At 44.7% G+C, this 24266-nt stretch overlaps 1 long non-coding RNA gene across 2 annotated transcripts; it reads right to left on the bottom strand.

The window, feature by feature from the left end:
• Positions 1-39: 39 nt before the first annotated feature.
• On the bottom strand, positions 40-21300 carry LOC115090799. Of its 2 annotated transcripts, XR_003856508.1 has the most exons (6): positions 21220-21300; positions 17314-17387; positions 4483-4551; positions 2891-2990; positions 2518-2559; positions 40-224 (listed from the first exon to the last, which is right to left on the bottom strand). It is a non-coding gene; the product is annotated as an uncharacterized LOC115090799 (long non-coding RNA). The 2 variants fall into 2 exon arrangements; XR_003856509.1 differs by lacking the exons at positions 17314-17387; positions 21220-21300 and adding an exon at positions 15746-15775.
• Positions 21301-24266: the final 2966 nt, after the last annotated feature.

Genomic DNA, 24266 nt, shown 5'->3' with positions numbered 1-24266 from the left:
AGAAGGTTGCTGAATTTGATTACATTTATTGTTCTGCTTGGTGCAGGAATTTGTGTATATGGAGCAGGCAGGAATGACAGGATGCAGTCATAGGAAGGAACAAGCACTATAGGGAGAGGAAAGAAGTGGAGTGGTGTCATCATAGGATAGTGAAATGTCTTCCCAGGGGTCTCCTGATGATCTCCACATGGTCCTGCGTATCAGCCCGAGATTTTCTTCTTATCCTTTGAAGAGAAAGGAAGTGAGTATGTGAAAGGAAGTGAGTCAAGCTCAATCTTTCACCTTCTGTGTGTATTTGTATGTGTCTCTGTCTCACTCTGGGTGCCTCTCTCTCTCTCTTTGTGTGTCTCTATCTCAAGCTCAATCTGTCACCTTCTGTGTGTGTCTCTGTCTCACTCTGGGTGCCTCTCTCTCTCTCTTTGTGTGTCTCTATCTCAAGCTCAATCTGTCACTTTCTGTGTGTGTTTCTGTCTTACTCTGGGTGTCTCTCTCTTTCCTGGTGTGTCTCTCTTGCTCTCACTCTCTCATGTCTATGGCTCTGAGTTGGCTGTCTCTCCATACAGAGGCACATTTACACATATGGGGGCAGTTTTTCACTGTCTCTTTTGGGACAGAGTGCTTGAGGGCAGTTCTGGGCAGAAGGGAGAGGGGTCTGGGGTGAAAGGAGAAGGTACCTTTGGCCATCATCCAGGCCTAGCATTGGCAGCATCTGGAGAGGACAGGGCCCAGGAAGGGGCAGGAGGCAGCAGTGGTGGGGACTGGGAGTGATGTGTATACTTTTATCCTTTTGCACTGCAGACTGCAGAGTCTTTCTTCTTGGGATTTCCAGTTTAGGTTTTGTTTATTTGTTTGCATGTTTCTATTTCTAATTTGTGGTTCCTTATTCTGCGTTTTGCGAGGGTTTGTCTGTGTTCTGCATGTCTGACCGAGGTGAGGCATTCTGCTTGCATGTAGGGATTTATAGCAGCCTACTTGTTCTGTTTTCCTAACAGAAGGTGTAATGGAGTATTAGATCCTGGCGTAATATTTACAGTGTTGTCTTGTTCATGGGCAGGTTTATTATGGTGAGTCTGGCAGTTAGTGCGTTATTGTACGGCAGATATGCTGTAGGTTCTGAGTACATTTTTTTGCAGGGCTTTGAATTCTTACACAGTGTTACTGAGGTGCACTAATGCGTTGCTGTTACAGTGAGGTGACACTAGAGTTTGGATATTATTTTTCTCTGGTGACTGACAAGGGGAAGGGTCCTAGTTTTGCTCTGCACCCTTTGTTGAAGGAGATTCTATGAACACATGGTAATGTATAGATCTTGAGATGTAAGATTTATATTGGGATTCTATCCTATCCTGTATAGACCCCAGATTTCACTCCCATAGAGAAGATCTTTATTGGCCTAGAGTAGGTGAAATAGGTCAGCACTGAGATTTTAAGGCTGCTAGAGGTTTAGATATAATTGTGTTGGAGGATATCAAAAGTCTTGTTTTTCGGTCACATGTCAGCAGCAAAGGTTTTGGTGCACCACCACCTTCAGCTGTTACCCTACGCCCTTGCTGAGTAGGGGATTTCTTGCCTGCCAGAAGACTCAGGGCTAATCTGTGAAAAACTGCAGGAAAAACTGCAAAGATCTTTCTGCTTCTCTCTCTCTTCTCTCCAGTCCATTTCTGGGGACCTGGCAGGGCAGTGTCTCTCCCTCTTTGTGCTAAGCTGAGGGCCTAACTTGGAGAGCACACAGAAAACACTCTTTCTCCCCCAAAATCAAATCTTCACTTCAACAATCTAACTCCCCCTTTTGGACTAGGAGGTCATCATCCAAAGGCTGCCTCTGGGGGAGAGCCTATGCAGGAATGCTGTCTCCACCTAAGCTGATATGAAAAGTATGGGCTAGGAGCTAGGGCCATGTAGTGGCTGACCGGTGGGTCTGCCACAGAAGCATAAGTTAACAATACACATAAAAATAACAAATATTATGGGAAGGTAATTTTCAGACACTAGATTTATCCGCAGAAATCACTATTGACCCGTGTAAATTGTTTTGAAAATTGCCTTCATAGAGATATAAATATAGTCATAAACACACAGCCAAACTGTGTACACACACTGCTGCCTGGCTGTGGAGATGTTACATACAAAAACCTATATATACACACACCCTACACAAAGTCTTTGAGTGCAGCAGATATGTTACCGGAATGTGTGTGCACCTGGAGTGTGTGATTGTCTCTGTGCATATGGCCATGTATCTATTAATTTGTTTTTATATACCGATGTTCAAAAAATATCTATGTGGTATGAGTGAGTGTTTACAGCCTGTGATTGTCTATGGTATGTTTTGCCTGTGGGTGTGGGTGTATGATGTATGACTGCAAACAGATATGTTTCTGTGGGGCAAGAGATGTGTATATAGTGTGTGATTACATCTGCATATGTGGGTGCGTATGTATGTGTCTGCACCGAGAGTGCATGGGGTGAACTGTGTGTATGAAAGTGTATTTCCATGGGTGTGTCTTGGTTACGCACCTGTGCTGGAGGATGTGTTAAAGTCCACCTTTACCAATTTATCTGAAACAGAAAAAGTGCAACAGAGAAATGAGGAGGAGTACTGCAGGAAGGAAGATTTCCCGCTAAATGGGAAGGAAGACCCTTGGTGAGGGATGCACATACCCTGTCCATCTCTGAGGAGAGGGAGAGCAGTGGTCCCCTGCTCCTTAATATGAACGCAGTCTGTATTACAAGCAATAATAATTATTCAAATAAACGAGGTTACGCCAATCATTCCCTGCCTTCTTATTATGTGGACAGAGCAGGGGAGAGACACGCAACGCAGAGAAATGTAAAGGGAACTGTGATATGGAGAAATATTTGCAGACAATGCGGCACTGCAGTTACTCACAAGTTTTATGATCATGACCTTTCACAGAGGATGACCTCGGGTGGCACATCGTGATATTCCACTCCTCCAAGACAGATAAATTAGTTGTCTGGTTCGTGAGCTGGAGAAAAAGCATAAAAAACCTTCTAAGATGTACACCTGGGCTAAAAATTAAGAGGTCGATATTCAGCGGGACATAGCCAGATAAACTTCCCTGGGGAAGGTTAAGACAGCTCTTTGTCTGACCAGTCTCACACACCTGACTTTAGCTGTATAGCCTGAATATGAGAGCTCACTAGCCCCCAGCACTGCCTCTTTTTATCTCTTAAACTTTGTACGAGTAATAAATTTGCCAGAGCGGGGAGTGAAATATTCAAATCTCGGGTTTTGTCTGGGTACCTCCAGAAATTACCCGACAGAGCCTTTGAGTATTGACCTCTAAGAGGGAAATTTTCAAAGCTGTTCATGCAGGTATAAAGTGATTTCCCTGCATTAATCACTTTCTCTAATTGTCCTTCTGTAGTACATGCACTGCTCCACAAGGCGCTTACTTTTAGTCAGGGAAACACTCCAGGGATGTAATTGGGTCCTGGAAGATTGCATTTTCAGAATTTTCCATGCACTTTTCCAGCAGAACTTTGCCTGCACAAAAACCAAGTCAAAATTGTGCATTTATTTCCCTATGCGACCTGGAGCTAAGTGCTTGGGTAAAAAGAAGCAGCTGAGATTCTCCCACAGTAGACATTTGACAGTTGTACCCTAAGGACAGAAGCGGTGCCCTGCTGGGTCAGACCAAAGGTCCATCAAGTCCAGGGTCCTGTCTCCGATCTCCGACAGTGACCAGTCTGGATCGCAAGTACCCGGCACATCCCAAAGAGTAGATCAAATCCTTGCCGCTCGCTCCCAGGGATAAACTGTGGCTTTCCCCAGTGCAACCTGGTTAAAATTATTGTTATGGACTTTTCTTCCAAGATCTTGTCCAAACGTCATATAAACCCCGCTATGCTCTTCGCAGGGACCACATCGTCTGGCTACAGATTCCACAGCTTGGCAGTGCGACGAGTAAACAAATACTTCCTACAATTTTTTAAAATTCTACCATCTGCTACTTTCCTAGAGTGTCCCCTAGGATTATTAGGGTAAATAGCCATCCCTTCTTTACCTGTTCTACCCCACTCAGGATTCTGCAGACCTCTATCATATGTCTTGTCAGTCTCTTCTCCCAGCTGAAGGGCCCTAACCTGTATAGCCTTTCAAACCTGGACTTCCAAGAGTGGCCAGAAGGTGGCAGTAGTACAGCAGACACAACAACTCATGTGGCCCTCCCCCCTCAGAAAACTATTTAAAAAAAAGAAAAAGCATTTTATTGACTGGACTGGAGTGTAGATGGTATTGTGTAAACAGAGGCCCTGGAAAATTATTTACATTAACTCTGCATTCGAAAGAATCAGGCTGTATAGTTATATGAGTGACTCTTTTTTGTGTTCTTACTATATCCATCCTTCCCACCATCTGAACACACCCACAGGAGTGGTTATAAATAAAATATTTTCCCTGGTATTTCCCACTTAAGTCTATTAATTCATGCACTTTAATTATTGCCAAATTCTCACCGGTTTCAAGTTGACGATCACATTTTTTTTATCTGGCTCCACTGACACGCTCTCGGCCATGATCTCCAGCTGAGAGATGAGAAAGAAGATCATTAAAAACATAATTATAATTCAGGGGGAATGCACAGGCGAGAGCCCCATGATGTCTGGCCCAACCCCACCTCTCACCCTCCTCAGTATTGCCAGATCTGAAATACAGAATTATCATATGCTGGAAAAATGAACATCACAAATGAACAGTAAGACAGGAAAATGACTGTACAAGTTTCCAACCGCTCAGTAAGAGCGCCTATTACGAAAAGAAATGGTTTTTGGATTGATGATCATTCTTGGGTGAGTGATGGGGACCTGCTCCTGTTCTCCTCCTGCTGTGCTTCTAAAATTATTTTAAAAAATCCCTCCTACCCTGGCACAGTGTGTATGGCAGTGGCTTATTGCATTTGATGGATCCAAACAGACTCGGGTTGTATGAAGCTTCAGGTTCTTCCTTGCACTGAACTTGACCTGGCTCCTGCACATTGTTGTGAACCCTCTTGAGCTGCCATAGGAGATGATACATCTCCCAGGTAAGGAGTATTATACCTTTGATGGAAGGATGGAAGGTGTTGGTGAATTGGAGAGTGTTCAGGGAATAGCAGAACACGGCTTCAGTGAGGAAGGGGTCCATGCTTTGCTGGTTTTGGAAGCAGCAGGTTGCACGTCACCTTTCTCCTCATATAGAGGAAAAGAGGTGGAGAGCTTGGAAAGGAAATTCCAGCCTTGTAGTTCCTGCTATGCCTGAAGAGTCTGGAAAGAGGAGTAAAATCTCTGAGACTTACATCCCAGGATACTGACAGACAATATGATCCATAAAGTTTTCATCTGGAGATTAGGAGGAGTTATAAAGTGAAATCCAGGAGCACGAGAGTAATTCATAATTAAAGTGGGAAGAAAGTACAGCATTTTGTGCTCCAGTTCCTTCTATTTCTTCCAAATGTCTTCCAGGATCTAATTGTTGAGAAGAAGCTAAAAGGAGAGACTGTGTGTGGACTAATGACTGGTAATGTGGATCTGCCACCACAATAAAAGTTTACTTAACTAAATAATATAAATTTGTCAAATTATTAATTTTTGGAGTAAAGAGATTTCATTTAAGAACCAAATGTTTTCTGTTACATAACATTTGGTGATTTGGAGGAGCGGCCTAGTGGTTCGAGCAGCCGGCGGGGAAATGAGGAAACCAAGGTTCAAATCCTGCTGCTGTTCCTTATGATCTTAAGCAGAGTGCCACAGGGATCAATTTTGGGACTAGTTCTGTTCAAAATCTTTGTGAGCGACATTGCGGAAGGGACAGAAGGTAAAGTTTGTCTATTTGCAGATATACTAAGATCTGCAGCAAAGTGGTCAGGTCCTTGGTGAGGCCTCACCTGGAGTGCTGTGTTCAGTTCTGGAGACCGTACCTAAAAAAGGATAGAGAGAGAGAATGGAGGTGGTCCAAAGAAGGGCGACCAAAATGGTGTGGGGTCTGAATCTGAAGACTTATGAGGAGAGGCTGAAGGATCTGAATATGTACACCCTGGAAGAGAGGAGCTGCAGAGGGGATAAGATACAAGCCTTCAGATACCTAAAAGGATTTAAGGATGCACAAACCTTGAACTTTCGGTTGGGGGGGGGGGGGGGAAGAGTCAGAACTAAGATAAGGAAATATTTTGTCATGGTGGATGCCTGGAATGCCCTTCAGGAAGAGGTGGTAAGGCTGAAAAACGTAAGTGAATTCAAAAGGGCATGGGATAAACATTGTGGATCTCTAAAGGCTTGATAATGAAGAAAAGGGTGCATGGGAGTAACCTGCACAGAACTGCAATTAATACTCTTAACCAGAAGGCATGGGGGATTACTACCCTTAACCAAGTAGCCTTGGTGATTTAGCCACAACTGCATCAAACTAGAATAAGCCACTGGTATATATTTATCAAAAGATTTTTAAATTGTTGAACCAGACACACACCAATAAAGCACTGCTTGAACAATCCTATATTTGTAGGAACTCTGATCTACATGAGAATGTTAAATATACAAACTCACTTGTAGTATACAGGTCCAAATTTGATTTATTTATAGAAAAAAGTTTTTGTATGTTTTTTAATTTGTTTAAAAACATAACAAGACCCTAACTCTTCAGCTTAATTGGGTGCATCACCATCACGTGTATGAAAGCTGAACAAATCTTGCAAACCAAGTAATTGTTTTGTTGATCTTTAAATCAGATGAGTATACCTCTGGGACTTGTTACCGTAGCAAATTTGTTAAATATGATTTAAAGATCAACAAAACAATTGCTTGGTTTGCAAGATTTGTTCAGCTTTCATACACGTGATGGTGATGCACCCAATTAAGCTGAAGAGTTAGGGTCTTGTTATGTGTGGTTCAACAATTTAAAAATCTTTTGATAAATATATACCAGTGGCTTATTCTAGTTTGATGTGTGGATTACATTTTTGGAGACACTGGATTAAGAATCGTTTCTTTGGGCATTGTGTTCGTGTGATTGATTAGCCACAACTGCAACATCACTCTCCAAATTTATGGCAAGGCGGGGAAAAAAGGGTATTGGATTCTGCAGACAGCCTCAACTTTTACGGTGTTGGGTACTGACATGCTGACATCCTGCTGTCACTCCTTGTGACCATGGGCAAGTGACTTTACCCTCCATTGCCTCAAGTACAAAATTAGATTGTAAGCCCTGTGGGGCTAGGGAAATACCTGCAGTACCTGAATGTAATCCATTTTGATGTACACTTTGAAGTGCCGAAAAGTGGAATATAAAAATCGAAATAAATTAAAAATAAATTAAAACATTGGGGATAAAGCTTTTACGGCCAAGTCCCAAAGCAAAGAACATTCAAGCAGCATTGTCTGAATTATCAGGAAGGCTGCTCACCACAAAAAAATGTTGGTCATTTTGTGATGGGTTTGACAGTTGCATGGTCTTGCTAGGCATACCCCCATGCCATGTGAAGCTTGCTGGGCAGACCGGATGGACCATGTGGTTTTTTTCTGCCAACAATACTATGTTACTCTATTGCCTCAGGCACAAACTTAGAAGGTCATTTACTATGGTGTGATATGATTATAGTGTGCATAACATGGCCTTCATTGCGAGATAATGGACATTAAATGCATGAATGGAAAAGACAAAATTTCATTAATGAGTATGCAAATAAGTTAATTTCATGCAAATGAAGGTCCCCTGAGGCTTCTCAGGTTCATACAATGCACATTTTGGGACAAAAAGCACAAATAATATCTACATCTTTTGAATTGTTATTTGGATTTTGGGGAAAATATTGCAGAGAGAAGGGCAAAAATTGTGTTATTTTTTTCAAACTCCAAAGGACATACCTGCAGAGGCCTGCACAAAATTTTAAAAACCTAAACTAGCAGGCCTGCCTAGGTGGATTTATAGAGTTTATGGTACACTGTATTGTTCAGGCAACTATTCAGCAGCACCACAAGGGAAGGGAGCCAGAGATACCACTAGGCGAGAATTGCAGGCCCTGCAGAGAGACTTTTGTGTCATGGCATAGTTCCTCCATGATATGAGTGCGATAGACTGCACCCATGTAGCCCTCATTCCACCCCGGCAAAAGGAGCAGTCCTATGACAGCTGTAAGCTCTTCCATTCCATCAATGTGCAAGGGGTCAGTGTCATGCCCTGTTACCCGGAAGCTACACAGGATGGCAAATGTAAATTAGTTATTAGGAGAATCTCTTTTGACAGAAACCCCTAAACAACTTTGTGCTGTGGAAAAAAAAAGGCTAAAGTGTCAGGTCCACTGAGGTTAAAGTGTCAGGTCCATTGAGTAGATTCTGCAGATGTCATTAATACCAATACATTGTCATTTTTTAACAAGATGTGGTCGTAATTATAGTGTACCGGTACACAGTCCACACACTTTGTGCTCTGCTGGACATTATGTCACATGCAAGGTGGTGTGACTTTGCACATCAGTTAATAGCTATAATTATAAAGGATAAGTTTGTTAACTATGTGTGTACTGATCACTATAATAGATTTAGCCATGCCTCTTCTCTTTGTAATGTTACATACAGCATGTCTGTATATTACAGCATGTCTGTATATTACATACAACTACTAATAATTGATCCAAGACATTCACTGTGGAGACAATTCTCTATAGAACTATACATGGATATTTCGCAGACATTGCCAGAGACACGTTCCTGGTGGCTCAATATTTCATTGTTGATCCAGGAAGATTTTAAGATTATGATCGTAGATGAGATCAAAGCATTTCAGGAAATACATGAGGGGGATGACTCTAATCCAGTAGTCCTATGGGAAACTTTGAAAGCCGTTCTTCGAAGTAGAGTAATAGGCTACACCAGTTACCTAAAAAAGGTACATGGTGCAAGAAAAAGGTCGCTGGAAAGGGATATTGCATGGCTGGAACTGTTGCATAAGCAAGGGTGCTCTAAGAAGATCTGGAGACAGTTTTTGGCATGGAAGCAAGAATTAGAATTGTTCCAAATAGACTCAATAGAGAAGTCTATGCGCTTCAACGTCAAAGGATCTATGAGCATGGCAACAATGCGGGTAAGTTACTAGCCAGCTTTTTGAGATGGAGGGCGAAGGATATGCTTATCACAACAATACGTGCTGCAAATGGAAAGGTGTTCAGTAATCTTAACGTTAAAAATGATACTTTCTATGCATACTATGAGGACCCATATGCTGGTAAGGAATCTTGCACGGTAGATGACATTGTAGCTTATTTGGAGAGGGTTAACCTACCTAAAATTACAGAGTATGAGAATGAGAGCTTAAGAGCACCAGCCACGATGGAGGAGATGGATAGGCTGGTTAAGCTACTCCCAGTTGGCAAGAGTCCAAGTCGAGATGAATTTCCACTCGGCTTTTATAAGACTTTCTTTTCTATCCTGGCATTTCCACTGGCGAGTGACCTTGAACATTTAAGGAAAGATCCGTCTTGCCCACACAGACTGACTGATGCTACCATAGTGCTCATTCACAAGAAGGGCCGAGAGGAGCTGGATCCCAGCTTCTATAGGTCCATCTCCCTACTAAAAGTGGAAATCAAAATAATGGCCATGGTTATGCAGCTGCAACTGGAAAGAATAAGCCCTCAGCTAGTACAGGAAGATCAGATAGGTTTAATGAAGGGATGTTTGTCCACAGCCAGCACCAGAAGTGCTTTTCATATCATTTCTTTTTTTTTTTAAATTTAGATTTTATATTCCGCTTTTCACACTTTTTTCAGTGCTTCAAAGTGGATTACATTCAGGTACTGAAAGCATCTTAGCTTCAGGAGTTTGGGTGCAAAGGGACAAGGGGTTACATAGAAACATAAAAACATATAAATGACGGCAGAAGAAGACCAAACGGCCCATCCAGTCTGCCCAGTAGGCTTTGCACTTTTTATTTATTTTTTTTTTCTCATAATTCTGTTAGTCTTGGCTCTTAGTAACCTTTTGGTTCTATTTCCCTTCCACCTTCACCATTAATGTAGAGAGTAGTGTTGGAACTGCATCTAAGTGATTATCTAGCTTAATTAGTTAGGGGTAGTAACCGCTAGGGATGTGAATCGGGCTTCGGACGATTGAAAATATCGTCGATATTTTCAAAATCGTCAGAAATCGGGGGCTCCCCCAAAACGATAGGAAAACCCCACGATATTGATCATGGGGGTTCCCTTATCGTTTTGGGGACGGTGGGAAAAACGGCACACAAAAATAACCCCTAAACCCACCCCGACTCTTTAAAAGTAACCTCTTAGCTTCCCCCACCCTCCCGACCCCCCCCCAAACCTTTTTACAGGTACCTGGTGGTCCAGTGGGGGTCCCGGGAGCGATCTCCCGCGATCTCCCGCTTCGGGCCGTCCTCCGGCTACTGGGCCATTGGCTGCCACTAATCAAAATGGCGCCGATGGCCATTTGCCCTTACCTTGTGACAGGGTATCCGTGCCATTGGCCGGATCCTGTCACATGGTAGGAGCACTGGATGGCCGGCGCCATCTTGTGCTCCTACCATGTGACAGGGGCTGACCAATGGCACCGGTAGCCCCTGTGACATAGTAAGGGCAAAGACTATCGGCGCCATTTTGATTACTGGCAGCCGATGGCCCGAGTGCAGGAGATCGCTCCCGGACCCCTGCTGGACCACCAGGGGCTTTTGGCAAGTCTTGGGGAACCCTCCTGACCCCCACAAGACTTGCCAAAAGTCCAGTGAGGGTCCGGGAGTGACCTCCTGCACTCGGACCGTCATTCGATGATAGGGATGTGAATCGTTTTTTGACGATTTAAAATATCGTCCGATATTTTTTAAATCGTCATTAATCGTTAAAGAGTGCGATACAATAGAAATTCCACCGATTTATCGTGAAAAAATCATTAATCGGGTTAGTGCACACTAACGGGAGTTAGGACACAACCTAAAAACCCACCTAGACCCTCTAAAACCGCTCCCTTAGCCTCTACCACCCTCCCGACCCCCCCAAAAACGTTTTAAAATTATCTGGTGGTCCAGTGGGCCCCAGGAGCGATCTCCTGCTCTCAGGCCATTCGCTGCCACTAATAAAAAATGGTGCCGATGGCCCTTTGCCTTTACCATGTGACAGGGTAACTGTGCCATTGGCCAGCCCCTGTCACATGGTAGGAGCCCTGGACGGCCCGCACCATTTTTAAAGATGGCGCCGGCCGTCCAGTGCTCCTGCCATGTGACAGGGGCCGGCCAATGGCAAGGTTACCCTGTCACATGGTAAGGGCAAAGGGCCATCGGCGCCATTTTTATTAGTGGCAGCCGACGGCCTGAGAGTGGGAGATCGCTCCTGGGGCCCACTGGACCACCAGGTAATTTTAAAACATTTTTTGGGGGGTCGGGAGGGTGGTGGAGGCTAAGGGAGCGGTTTTAAAGGGTTGGGGTGGGTTTTTTTGTTTATCGGCTGACAGCCCGAGCACAAGAGAATGCTCCTGGGACCCCCACTGGACCACCAGGTAATTTTAAAACATTTTTGGGGGGGTCAGGAGGGTGGTGGAGGCTAAGGGAGCGGTTTTAAAAGGTTGGGGTGGGTTTTTTGTTTATCAGATCGGGCGCAGCCGATAAAAAAAAACCCGATCGGGCCAGACGAAAAAAAAATGCACAATTTGAATTGGAACCGGAACCGAACCGATTCCGGTTCCGATTCACATCTCTATTTGATGAAGACCCTCCACCTTTCTGGTCGCCCTTCTCTGGACCGCCTCCATCTTGTCTCTGTCTCTTTGGAGATACGGTCTCCAGAACTGAACACAGTACTCCAGGTAAGGCCTCACCAAGGACCTGTACAAGGGGATAATCACTTCCCTTTTCTTACTCGATATTCCTCTCTCTATGCAGCCCAGCATTCTTCTGGCTTTAGCTATTGCCTTGTCACATTGTTTCGTCGACTCCACATCATTAGACACCATCACCCAAAGGTCTCTCTCCTGTTCCGTGCACATCAGCCTTCCCCCCCCCCCCCCCCCCCCCCCCCCCCATCGAATACAGTTCATTTGGATTTCCACTCCCCATATGCATGACTCTGCACTTCTTGGCATTGAATCTCAGCTGCCATATCTTTGACCACTCTTCCAGCTTCCTTACATCCCGTCTCGTTCTCTCCATTCCTTCCGGCGTGTCCACTCTGTTGCAGATCTTAGTGTAGTTACAGGCCCAACTTAAGCAGGGAACAAAGAGGATTTGCTCCTTGAATATAACATAGTGCTACTTGCATGCTCTATTTCATTTGCAACTTGTATGTAATCGAAAGCTGTGGATTTTGACTTCTGACATACTGTTATATGTCATTATTGATGTCTGTCCCTTGTTTAAATAAACAGTTAAAAAAAAAGACAGTGATTTGTCATATTGTAGGAATGTTCACTAACTTTTTAATAGTAATGACAAAGTAGGCTGATGTTTGTATTTCAGTGGTTTGGCATTTTGGTTACAAGAGATAGATTGATGCAATTTATTCAACTTTGATATGATATCTTATGAGTGTTTCTGATGGTCTGGTTAGGAATAATTGTTTTACACTAATGGCTGAATTTTAAAATGGCAAACAACTAAGAGAGCATCTATCTGATCCCCCGACACTAACAATAAACACCAATACGGGAATCATTCACTAGTGAATCAGAGAATTCATTATTCCCAACTGACAATAAAAAAACAATGTGTACTTTTGTATATATGTATTAAATGTGTATATTCAATTTTGTAAAACATACACTCAATAATTCATTTTAAAATGTAAACAATTTTATTATATTGCACCTATCCTCATATACCAAATACACATTGTTTTATGAATCAAATATCACACATCTTTGTAACATGTATCAAAAACACAATAATAAATCATGCTTTTTCAATTTTTTCAATTCCCTCCCCCCCCCCCCCCCCCCCCCCCGCGGACATGCCAACACCCAACACCCCACTAATAACAGTTAATATCTGCATTCACACAACATACACACACCCTAAAAACACTCTACCCTTAAAAAAGCTCAAATGCTCGCACTCTGTATATATAATTCTTATTCTCTTCTTTGTATGTCAGATGGTTAGGGATATATTGGTTGAAGCTGTACGCATTAAAGCGATCAAGAGGAAAGAATATCGGTATATGTTGCCAGAACAACCTGTGGCTCCGTATATATATTTTTTACCCAAGATTCATAAAAGTCTTGAACCCCCCCCTCCTCCCCCCCCCAGCAGGCCAATTGTGTTGGGGATAGGGTCGGTTTTTGAACCCTTAGCTAAGTTTATTGATAGCTTTTTGCAACAGGATGTTGTTCAAATTAGATCAGATATCCGTGATTCCACGGATTTTATTAATCAATTAAATGGTATCCCTGAATCTGTGGGTGGATCGCTATTAGTAACAGCAGACGTAATGGCATTATATACGGATATTCCTCAGATACGTGCGTTGGAGATTATTCAGCAGGTATTAGATAAGAAAGAGATTAGTAACATCCGGGCTGGAGTTATTGCGCAATTATCCCAGATAGTCATTAAAGAATTTTTCTCACATATCAAGATGAGTATTTTAGACAAATTAAGGGGATCCCCATGGGGTCCCCAATGGCCCCGTCAGCTGCAGAGGAAGAGTGTCTCAATTTTCGATATGGAAATTCCTACGGTGACTGGGTATGGTAAATATGGACATGAGTTTAATCTTAAAAAATGTCAGTCTATGCAAGTTAAGAAGATTAATAGATCTTCACTAGTTCGTATTTCTCCTTCAAAAATGATCTCTGCTATTATATTGCCGGTGTTAACTTTCTTATATTGTAACACACAGTCAATCAAGCAAAAAACTCCTATATTTATTGATTTGTTAACTGAGAAACAACTAGATTGTCTGCTTATAACTGAATCTTGGCTTGCAGAAACTGATATGGTAATAGTAAACAGCATATAGCTAACACCAACTCTTTTGAGTTCTTAATCCTCTCTATGAAGCATTTTAACTTAGTTTTAACATACTGCCCTCCAAAAACTTTAAATATTCATTTATCAAAATTTTTAGAAATTATCTCCTCTTTAGCTTTAAATTTACATAATACCATCCTTATAGGGGATTTTAACTTGCAACTAAAAAATGATATTCCATCTACCCCTACTACCTCTTTTTTAGATGCCATGTCAGGATTGGGCTGGGTTCAATTAATTAATGAGCCTACTCATATTAAAGGAGGCATTTTAGATCTAATCTTTTACAATCCATCTTATATGAACGTGCCATCTAATAATTTAAAAAACCAAGCTGTTCCTTTGTCAGACCATCATTTAATCTCTTTCTCAGTCTCATTCCCAGAAAAAAACTCAAAAGTTATGGTTAAACAAGTTAAAAAGAGAAAACCCATATCTTCTGAAGAGTTTTTGAATGGATTTTCCCTTAATATACCTTCTGGATTGGCAGTGAACGTAGATAAATCTGTGGAGGATTGGAATCAATCAATAACAAAAACTTTAGATGCCCTGGCCCCATTTAAATTGATAATTTAAAAAAAAAACCTCAAGTTAAGTCCAACCCTTTGTGGTATAATACCAAGATCCGTGCTCTGAAAACTAGTTTAAGAAAAAAGGAACATGTCTGGTTAAAACACAAGACCTCTACAATGAAAATTGAATTTCAGACCACACTAAAATCATATAGAAAGGAAGTAAATCAAGCTATGAAATCTTTCTGTGCCAATAGAATTGCAATGGCAAATAATAATCCAGCTACACTATTTAATATAGTAAAATCATTAACAACTGATCATTCAATAATAACCCCTGAAATCAATGATAATACCTGTGAACAGATAGCAAAGTTTTTTCAACATAAGACTAAAACTATAGTGCAAGAATTCATGAATCTGCCGTATCCCAACTATAAACAACAAGCAGTAAGCTCTGAATGGATGGATTTTCAGGCTACCTCTTCTGTAGCTATTCATAAGATTATTAGCAAACAAAGGGGGTCATTTTCCAAGGAGTTACCGCAGGAGATAATTCCGCAAATTGCGCTAACAGCCGTTAACGCAATTTGCGAATGCAAATGTCTAATTTTGTATTCAGGGGGCGGAGTTGGGGCAGAGCATATGTAAAGTAGGAAAAAGTTATCGTGTGTGGCGAAACAGCCTCAGTGTTAGTGTGGCTCCTAACGCGGCCAATAGCTACAACCCTTTCATTTGCGGTACATTGTGTGCTAGAGGCCAGTAAAGGTTTATTGTGGTTCATCATGTTTCCAGACAGCCTGTTTCAGTATCCTGCAGGCTGGAGGGAGAGGGAGGGAGAGAGCCTTGCTATATTGTCTCTTCCCTAGACAGGTATTTGTATCCCTATGAGAGGCCCACCTAGTAACTCGAGGTGGGGATTAGGTATGAGTGTAGGGGGTTGGGGGCCACTTTCACATTCAACATGAGACGTACGAACAGAACAGTGGTCTCTTGTGAAGATTTGATGGGCTTCGGAGTGAGGAAACTTACTCCAAGATGAGATTTGGCCAATGTTCTCTCCACCTAGCTTGATGGACACTCTACCTGGGCAACAACACCCCTATTTTCCCCTGCCGTTTTGCCGCGCGTTTAACCTGCTAACTTACTGCCTACCCTTACCCCTGCGTTAGAGGCAGGGGTAATGGTAGACGGCAAACTGTCCCCCAAAAGGAAACTCTAAAAACCTAAAATCCCCTCCTCCCGAAGCGACTTTTTGTTGTTTTCTTACTTTTTGTTGCTTTCAGCTCCTTCCCTTCTCTGCCGTCCTCCGGAGGGGCAGCCGGCGGCGAAAGCAGCTTGCAGCATTCCCTCGCGACCATGTGCAGCGTCTTTTGGGAGGAACCGGAGTCCTAGCGCCTCCAGTGCCCTCCCCCCCTGGAGAACCCAGCTGGGGTTGAGAAGCGCGAGTACTGAGTGAATCCCCTTCCCCAGGGCAGTGCCCCTGACAGGGGCTGCAAGGTAGCGAAGCGTACTTTCATTGGCTGGAGCGCCCAAATTGACGGGCGCTCAGCCAATGAAAGCACGCCCGTCTATGTGCTTTCATTGGCTAGAGCGCCCATCAATTTGGGCGCTCCAGCCAATGAAAGCACATAGACGGGCGTGCGTGACGCACGCTGTGACGTCATGCACGCCCGTCTATGTGCTTTCATTGGCTGGAGCACCAAAATTGACGGGCGCTCAGGCCAATGAAAGTACGCTTCACTTCCCTCACAACCTTGCAGCCCCTGTCGGGGGCACTGCCCTGGGGAAGGGGATTTACTCAGTACTCTCGCCTCTCAACCCCAGCTGGGTTCTCCGGTGGGGGGGGGGGAGGATTTTTCCTCCAGGAGAACCGGGACCTGCGTGGGGGGGACCGCTGCGAGCCGTTTTCGATGCCGGCTGCCCCCTCCGGAGGGCGGCAGAGAAGGGAAGGGGCTGAAAAGCAACAAAAGGTAAGTTGGCACATGTCGAGCCGCTTCGGGAGGAGGGGATTTTCAGTTTTTAGGTTTTCATGGGTTAAAGTTGGGATCCACTTCCTGGTGCCTGTCATTTCAAATGTCATTTGAAATGACATTTGAAATGACAGGTACCAGTGCACCCAGGATACTGTATAGGCGCTGTATTAAGCGCCTATACAGTAAGATGGGTTGCGCGGGCCTAACGCTTCGCCTAATGCTTTGCAGATGTGGCTTGCATTTGCATGCCATTTAAATAGAGTATCGAGCGGTATGTGATCAGAACAGTGCGTGGGGCAAACGAGGGTGCGCCCGGCACTGCCGCACTCTTTCTAACGCGGCCTTACTGTATCGACCTGTCAGTATCTAGAGAATATATTGGACTGCTCTCTGACGTGGTCTGAGATAATTCATTTGCTTTTATTCAAATGATCCTTAAAATTGCCCAGCAAAGGGAAGACATTTGTGAGCATTGCTATTATGTTGGCAAAAAAAAGCTGTTTTGATACACTGGAGTAAGAAAATGTACCAATATTGGAAAGAATTAATGATTAGTGTTACTGTGGCAAAAAGTCTCTATTACACAAAAGCAAATTTTGAATTTAAGGAATTATTTCAATTTGTGTGAAAAATTCACTAAATCTGGCTTAAGATCCATTTTACAAGGGACTGTTTAATATATCAGTTTTGTCATTACATGTTACTCACTAATAAACAGATTATAACAACAAAAAAATTGCTACCTCTGAAAAGTATAGGCAGACTGAAACTCTCACCAATCTATCCTTCCACAAGATAGCATTCTTATGCCATAAGAGGCACCTCCGTAAATCACATTTTGGAAGCAGTGTGAAGGACAAACCTCTTTTTATGCTGCTTTCGATATAGAATCTGAACGGCAACATTATTACCCCGATGGATATGTTAGACACATTGCTGGAAAAAAGACAGGAGAGATATGTATCAGGCAGGGATATAAAAGCATAAAAGCCTTCCTCCTCCTTCCTGACTCACAGTCCTAAGGGGCATGGGGTGGGGGGGAAATAAAAGGATCCAGATAGAAATTCTTCATTCTCTCCCAGAATCGTTACACCCCCATTCATCCCAAGTATCTGTTTGTCTATATGTCCATCCCCACTGTGCATCTGATTCCTTCTGTCACGTACGTACTATAAATCAGTAGGGCTGAGTGTTCCCATAACACATCCTATAATGAGACAGCATGGACTGTGCAGGAGAGCTGTGTCTCTGTAATACATCCTGCTTGACATAATAGGGACTGTGCAGGAGGGCTGAGTGATCCTGTCTCATACCCTATCTTGAGACAGCAGGGACTGTGCAGGAGGACTGAGTTTTTCTGTAAACATCCTGCCAAGAGGCAGCAGGGACTATGCAGGAGGGCCGAGTGTTCCTGTAACACATCCTGCAATGAAACAGCAAGGACTGTGCAGGAGAGCTGAGTGTTCCTGTAACACATTCTGCCAAGAGGCAGCAGGGACTATGCAGGAGAGCCGAGTGTTCCTGTAACACATCCTGCAATGAAACAGCAAGGACTGTGCAGGAGAGCTGAGTGTTCCTGTAACACATTCTGCCATGATGCAGCAGGGACTGCAGAAAGGCTGAACGTTCATGTTTTACAGAGGGAATTATTGCAGTGGCGTAGCCAGAAATGAATTTTTGGCTGGGCCCAAGGTTAATATGGGTGGGCATTAAAAGTCTGAGCCATGGAATTCATATTCATATTGATAAATACTTTCTCTCTCTCTCTCTCTCTCTCTCACTCACACACACACACACACACACACACACACACCTGACAATAGATTTCTAAATAATCTGCTACAGCTGTTATACAGTTACACCTGTATTATGGAATACACTCAAACAGGAGCAACCCTGTCGATGAAAAGGCAATACTACAAATATTAAATCAGGCCCTAAAAACCAATACACCTCTTATTAGGAAAACAGAACTAGCAAGCAGCTATAGACCCCCACACAGAAATAATTGTAAAACTATACTAATAAGCAGAATAAATGTTTCACAACAACTATGAACAGAATAACATCCAACAATTAAAAACTCATAAAAATCTATTAAAAATTCTCCAAATACCAATAAAATATTTTTTAAAAAGCAGACACATCACATAATATTAAATAATTAAAATGGCAGTCAATCAAGAAAAATAAACTTAAAAAGCCATCTTTACTTACCCCCTCCAGCAGCTCTCCTACTCCTCTTCCATGCAGGCTGTAGCACACACCAGAAGCAGCAGTAGTGGCTAAGCTCTATACTCATAGGGGTAGATTTTAAAAAGCATTTACTCGAGCAAAACTGGTTTTTGCTCGAGTAAATACACTTTACTCAAGTAAGTGGGCTTTTCAAAATTGCTACAATATATGCCATTGAATTGTCCATAGGATTTACTCGAGTAAGTGCACTTTACTCGAGTAAATAGCTTTTGAAAATTGCTACGATAGTATGTCACATTTACATGCGTAACTCCTTTGAAAATGACCCCCTTAGTTTTCTTCCTTAGGGCCCATGTCTCTCACACACACACCATACCAGTCATGCCCCCCATGACCAGTTTCTGTCTCTCACACACCAATCATCTCCCAGTCTTTGACACACACACACCAGTCACCTTCCTGAACAGTTTCTCTCATGCCATACACACACACAGGCTTCCCACTCCCATGTTCCACTTACATATATGGGCTTCTCACTCTCATAATCACTTTCTCACACACACTCACCAGTCTCTCACTGCCATGCTTGTTCTCTCCACATGCACAGGCTTCTCATTCCCATAATCACTTTCTCTCTGTTACACACACACACACACCAGTCTCTCTCTCATTTCCATGCTCGCTCTCCATGTGCACAGGCTTCTCATTCCCTGAATCACATTCTCTCTCTCTCACATTCACATACACACCAGTCACACCGTCACCTTACCAACCAGTCTCTCTCTCATGCATGCACACACACACACACACAGGCTTCCCACTCCCATGCTCTCTCTCACATAATCAGGCTTCTCACTCCCATGCTTTCTTTCACATACACCCCCACAACACCAGGCTTCTTACTCCCATGCTTTCTCACATACCCAGATTTCTCACTTCCATGCTTTTTCTCTCTCACACACACACACACATCAGTCACATCACATCCCTGACTGTCTCACACTCTCACATACACATCAGTCATCTCCTTGAGCAGTCACTTTCATTGTATCTCACATATACACATACATCAGCTCTCTGACCAGTTTCTCTCAATCACACACATGCTCTCGATCAAATACATTCTCTCACTTACACACAGGCTCTCAATCACACACACATTCTCTCACACACTGGCTGGCTGGCTGCTTCTCTCTCTTTCTCTCACTTCTTTCTCTCACTCACTTCCTCTCTCTCCCCCCCCAGCACAAATGCCTCCTCCAGCTCCAGCCCCCGCAGGCCAAGAAGGAAGAATTCCATCGGCCGCGGGAGGCTCATGATGCTATCTCCTTTCTCGATCCCCGGCTGCTTAATTGCTCGGGGGCCGATGCTGCAGTGGCCGCTGCTACTTTATCACGCGGCACGGCTCTTTCTTCTTCCCGCGCACGGCGTATCACTTCCGGTTCCGGGTCCGGGGGGGGAAGTTGCAGGCGCGGGAAGAAGAAAAGGCCAGCCACGGGTGCCCCAGCTTCTTTTAGCACTGCTGCCATTCCCACTGGGCTTCAACGTGCTGATAGCCCGGCGGCAACAGCAGCAGGGAAGAAAGAGCTTGCCCTTTCACACTCATTCCCCTCCCCAGAGACCCCAGCACTTCTCCTGCCTCTTTTCCCCCTCCTCCCACGGGTGACCCCAACCCTCCCCTCACTCTTTTCCCCCGGTCCAACCAATTTAATAAAGATTACCAGCCTTTCTCTTGGAAGTGTGAGGTAACTGTGGCTGTGCAGTGCGCTCCGCACAATGAAGGGAGCCAGCGTGCCGCGCGCTCGCACCACACGTGCCATGGTCACCTGACCCGTGACCAGTCTGCATCGTAAACATGCGTCCGGCACGGTGCGCATGCACAAACTCCTCTTGGGCGGGTGGTGCAGTGAGCGGTCACATGAGTAACGGCTGCTCAAAAAAGTAAACTCGCCGCCGATTGCCTGACTTTTTTTTTTCTTTTAGCTTTGCGTGCTGCCGCCGCTGCATGCCGATGCTGCCTGCACGCTGCAGTGGCAAAAACATCTGGCAAAAAAATTTGGGTGGGCCTGAATGGAAAGTGGATGGGCCACTGCCCACCCAGGCCCACCCGTAGCTACGCCACTGGATTATTGGAGGACTGAGTGCAGGGCCCGTGCGACCATTATGCGGGACCAGGTGGTCACCTAGGGCAGTGTCAGTGGGCGTGGCACCACCGGGCTACACAAAGGCTCCATTTTCAAAATGTGAAAGAAAGGGGGACAGCAGTCACGGAGCACTCGCTAGGAGAGACAGCGAAAGAGAGTGACCATATCTGCCACTGTCAGAGGGCACATTCAACTCATGGTGGGTTTGGGGAGGGAGTGGTGTTACATTGGTCTGCCTAAGGCGCTACAGACCCTTGCACCGGCCCTGGGACAAAATGCTTTTTGCAGGAAGCTGGGACTGTGGCTGAGATCTGAGTGTTCCCTTTTAGCCACTTTCCTCCATCCCCCCTTGCCCCTTAGAACTGTGAGTCTGAGAGCTGAATGCTCTTCTTCTGAGTGTTCCATGAAGGGGACTGGGACGTTCTTACCTTACCCTGATATTCAGCTGGACACTCCTATTACTGACATTCAGGATAAAGGGGACATCTATCTTTGGATGGGGCTTCACCTGTAAGAGATTAGCAGAGATCTCAGGAGCAACTCAGAGGGACTCTCAGAGAAACAGAGACTGTCTTCTTTTCTCTTTTGCATGGCTTTAGGAGTCTGGAAATTATTGTCAGAGTTTTCATTCTAAATTTCCCAATCAACCCAATGCCTTGCTCAGGAACAACATCAGAAAATATTTTTCCACAGAAAGAGTGGTGGATGCTGTTGCAAAACAGGAATTCTTTACATGCTAAGTAAGATCATAAGATTTGCCATACTGGGTCACACCAAAGCTCTATCCAGCCCGGTATCCTATTTCCAGCAGTGGCCAAACCAGATCACATTTTCCTAAGAACATAAGAAATTGTCATACTGGGTCAGACCAAGGGTCCATCAAGCCCAGCATCCTGTTTCCAACGGTGGGCAATCCAGGCTACAAGTCCCTGGCAAGAACCCAAATATTAAATAGATCCCATGCTACTAGTGCCAATAATAGCAGTGGCTATTCCCTAAAGGACAGATTTTAAATGCCCAGTGCACGTAAAGTCCAGCCTTTATGCATGTGGCCGGCCACGCGTGTAAAGGCCGGCCACTCATTCAGGTGCCGGACCTCTTGGAAGGGGCGGGCTGGAGGGCGTGTTGTGGGTAGGGAGGGGCGTGGCAGGGCCAGGACATTGCCAATATTCGCTATCCCGGAGCCTCACATGCCGGCTGGCTGCCATCACTACACAACTTACTTCAGCTCCAGAGCCGAGCACAAAAAGGTAAAAAAACCAGCTTTTTAATTTAGGGGTTGGGGAGGAGAGGGGAAGGGGAAGGGAGAGTAGGATAGGGGATTGGGAAGTTCCCTCCCAGTTCGCTCCTTAATTGGAGCGGACTGGGAGGGAACTGGGGAAAGCAGTGATGCGTCGCCACGCGAAAGTAGTTAAAATCTATCCCCCCTTGCAAGCCCCACACGCACATGCACGCACGGATTACAAAATCCAGCGCACATGTGTGCACAGCCCACCAATTTTATAACATGCTGGGAAGTGTGCGCACATGGAAGCACACACGTATTTTTAAAAAATCTACCTTTAAGTCAATAGCAGTTTATGGACTTTTCCAGGAACTTATCCAAACCTTTTTTAAACACAGCTATACTAACTGCCCTAACTACTTGCTAACTTCATGGCATGCCCTCTAGTCCTTGTCTTACCTGAAAGAGTAAATAACTGATTCACATTTACCCATTCTAGTCCTTTCATGATTTTATAGACCTCTAGCTTTACCTCCCTCAGATATCTCTTCTCCAAGCTGAACAACCCTAACCTCTTTAGCATTTCCTCGTAGCGGAGCCGTTCCATCTCCTTTATCATTTTGGTTGCCCTTCTCTGTACCTTCTCCAGTGCAGCTATTATCTTTTTTTGAGTTGCGGCAACCAGAATTCCACACAGTACTCTAAGGGGCGGATTTTAAGAGCCCTGCTCGCCTAAATCCGCCCAAATCCGGGCGGATTTAGGCGAGCAGGGCCCTGTGCGCCGGTGAGCCTATTTTACATAGGCTCACCGGTGCGCGCAGACCCCGGGACTCACGTAAGTCCCGGGGTTCTCCGAGGGGGGCGTGTCGGGGGCATGTCGGGGGGCGGGCCCGGTCGTCGCGGCGTGCCGGGGGCGTGCCGGGAGCGTTTCGGGGGCGGGCCTGGGGGCGTGGTTACGGCCCGGGGCGGCCTGGGGGTGTGGCCGCGCCCTCCGGACCCGCCCCCAGGTTGCGTCCCAGCGTGCTAGCGGCCCGCTGGCGCGCGGGGATTTACGCCTCCCAGAGGGAGGCGTAAATCCCCCGACAAAGGTAAGGGGGGGGCTTAGACAGGGCCGGGTGGGTGGGTTAGGTAGGGGAAGGGAGGGGAAGGTGAGGGGAGGGCGAAAGGAAGTTCCCTCCGAGGCCGCTCCGATTTCGGAGCGGCCTCGGAGGGAATGGGGGTAGGCTGCGCGGCTCGGCGCGCGCCGGCTATACAGAATTCATAGCCTTGCGCGCGCCGATCCAGGATTTTAGCGGATACGCGCGGCTCCGCGCGTATCTACTAAAATCCAGCGTACTTTTGCTGGCGCCTGATGCGCCAGCAAAAGTACGCCTATTCGCGTTTTTTGAAAATCTACCCCTAAGTGTGGGCTCGCCATGGAGCAATACAGAGGCATTATGACATTCTCTATTTTATTCACCATTCCCTTCCTAATAATTTCTAATTTTCTGTTTGCTTTTTTGACCTCCATAGCACACTGAGCTGATGATTTCAATGTATTATCCACTATGACGCTGTGATAGAGTACAGGACAGAAAGCCTCAGACTACCTTAAGGGACCGGCTCCAGCTTTCTGGCCTGGTCCACCTTAAGACAGACAGGAAAGAGATTCTCGGGTGGGGGTGTTTCCTGAGTCAAGGGATAAAAAGGTGAGGCCCTGAGAAATCAGAGAAGCCCCAGGGAGGAGAAGGAAGCTGTATTGAAGTGCTGTGCTCTTTGTGAAAGCTGTCCTTGCATTGTCTGTCTGCTGAGGTAAGCAGCCATTTGATTTTGTCTTTCTGAACTTTTATAATTAAACTGTTGAAAAGCAGAACAGACTCCAGCCTGGTCTTTTCTCCAACCTTCTCCTATCTTAGACGCCTAAATCATTTTCCTGGGTAGTAGATTCTAATATGTAGTAGATTCTAATATGTCGCATAACTACAGTATGGGTTATTTTTCCCTTTGTGCATTACCTTGAACTTGTCCATATTATATTTCAATCTGCCATTTGAATGCCCATTTTTCCAATCTTACAAAGTCCTCCTGCAATTTATCACAATCCACATGTGATTTGACTACTTTGAATAATTTTGTGTCATCTGCATATTTGATCACCTCACTTGTCTTATCCCTTTCCAGATCATTTATAAATATATTGAACAGCACTGGTACAAGTGCAGATCCCTGAGGCACTCCACTGTTTACCTTTTTGCAATGAGAAAATGTTGC

This window comes from Rhinatrema bivittatum, chromosome 4, assembly GCF_901001135.1.
Source record: "Rhinatrema bivittatum chromosome 4, aRhiBiv1.1, whole genome shotgun sequence".
Classification (NCBI taxonomy): domain Eukaryota; kingdom Metazoa; phylum Chordata; class Amphibia; order Gymnophiona; family Rhinatrematidae; genus Rhinatrema; species Rhinatrema bivittatum.
Note: the sequence above shows the minus strand (reverse complement) of the source record. Positions and strands in the feature narration are given on the sequence as shown.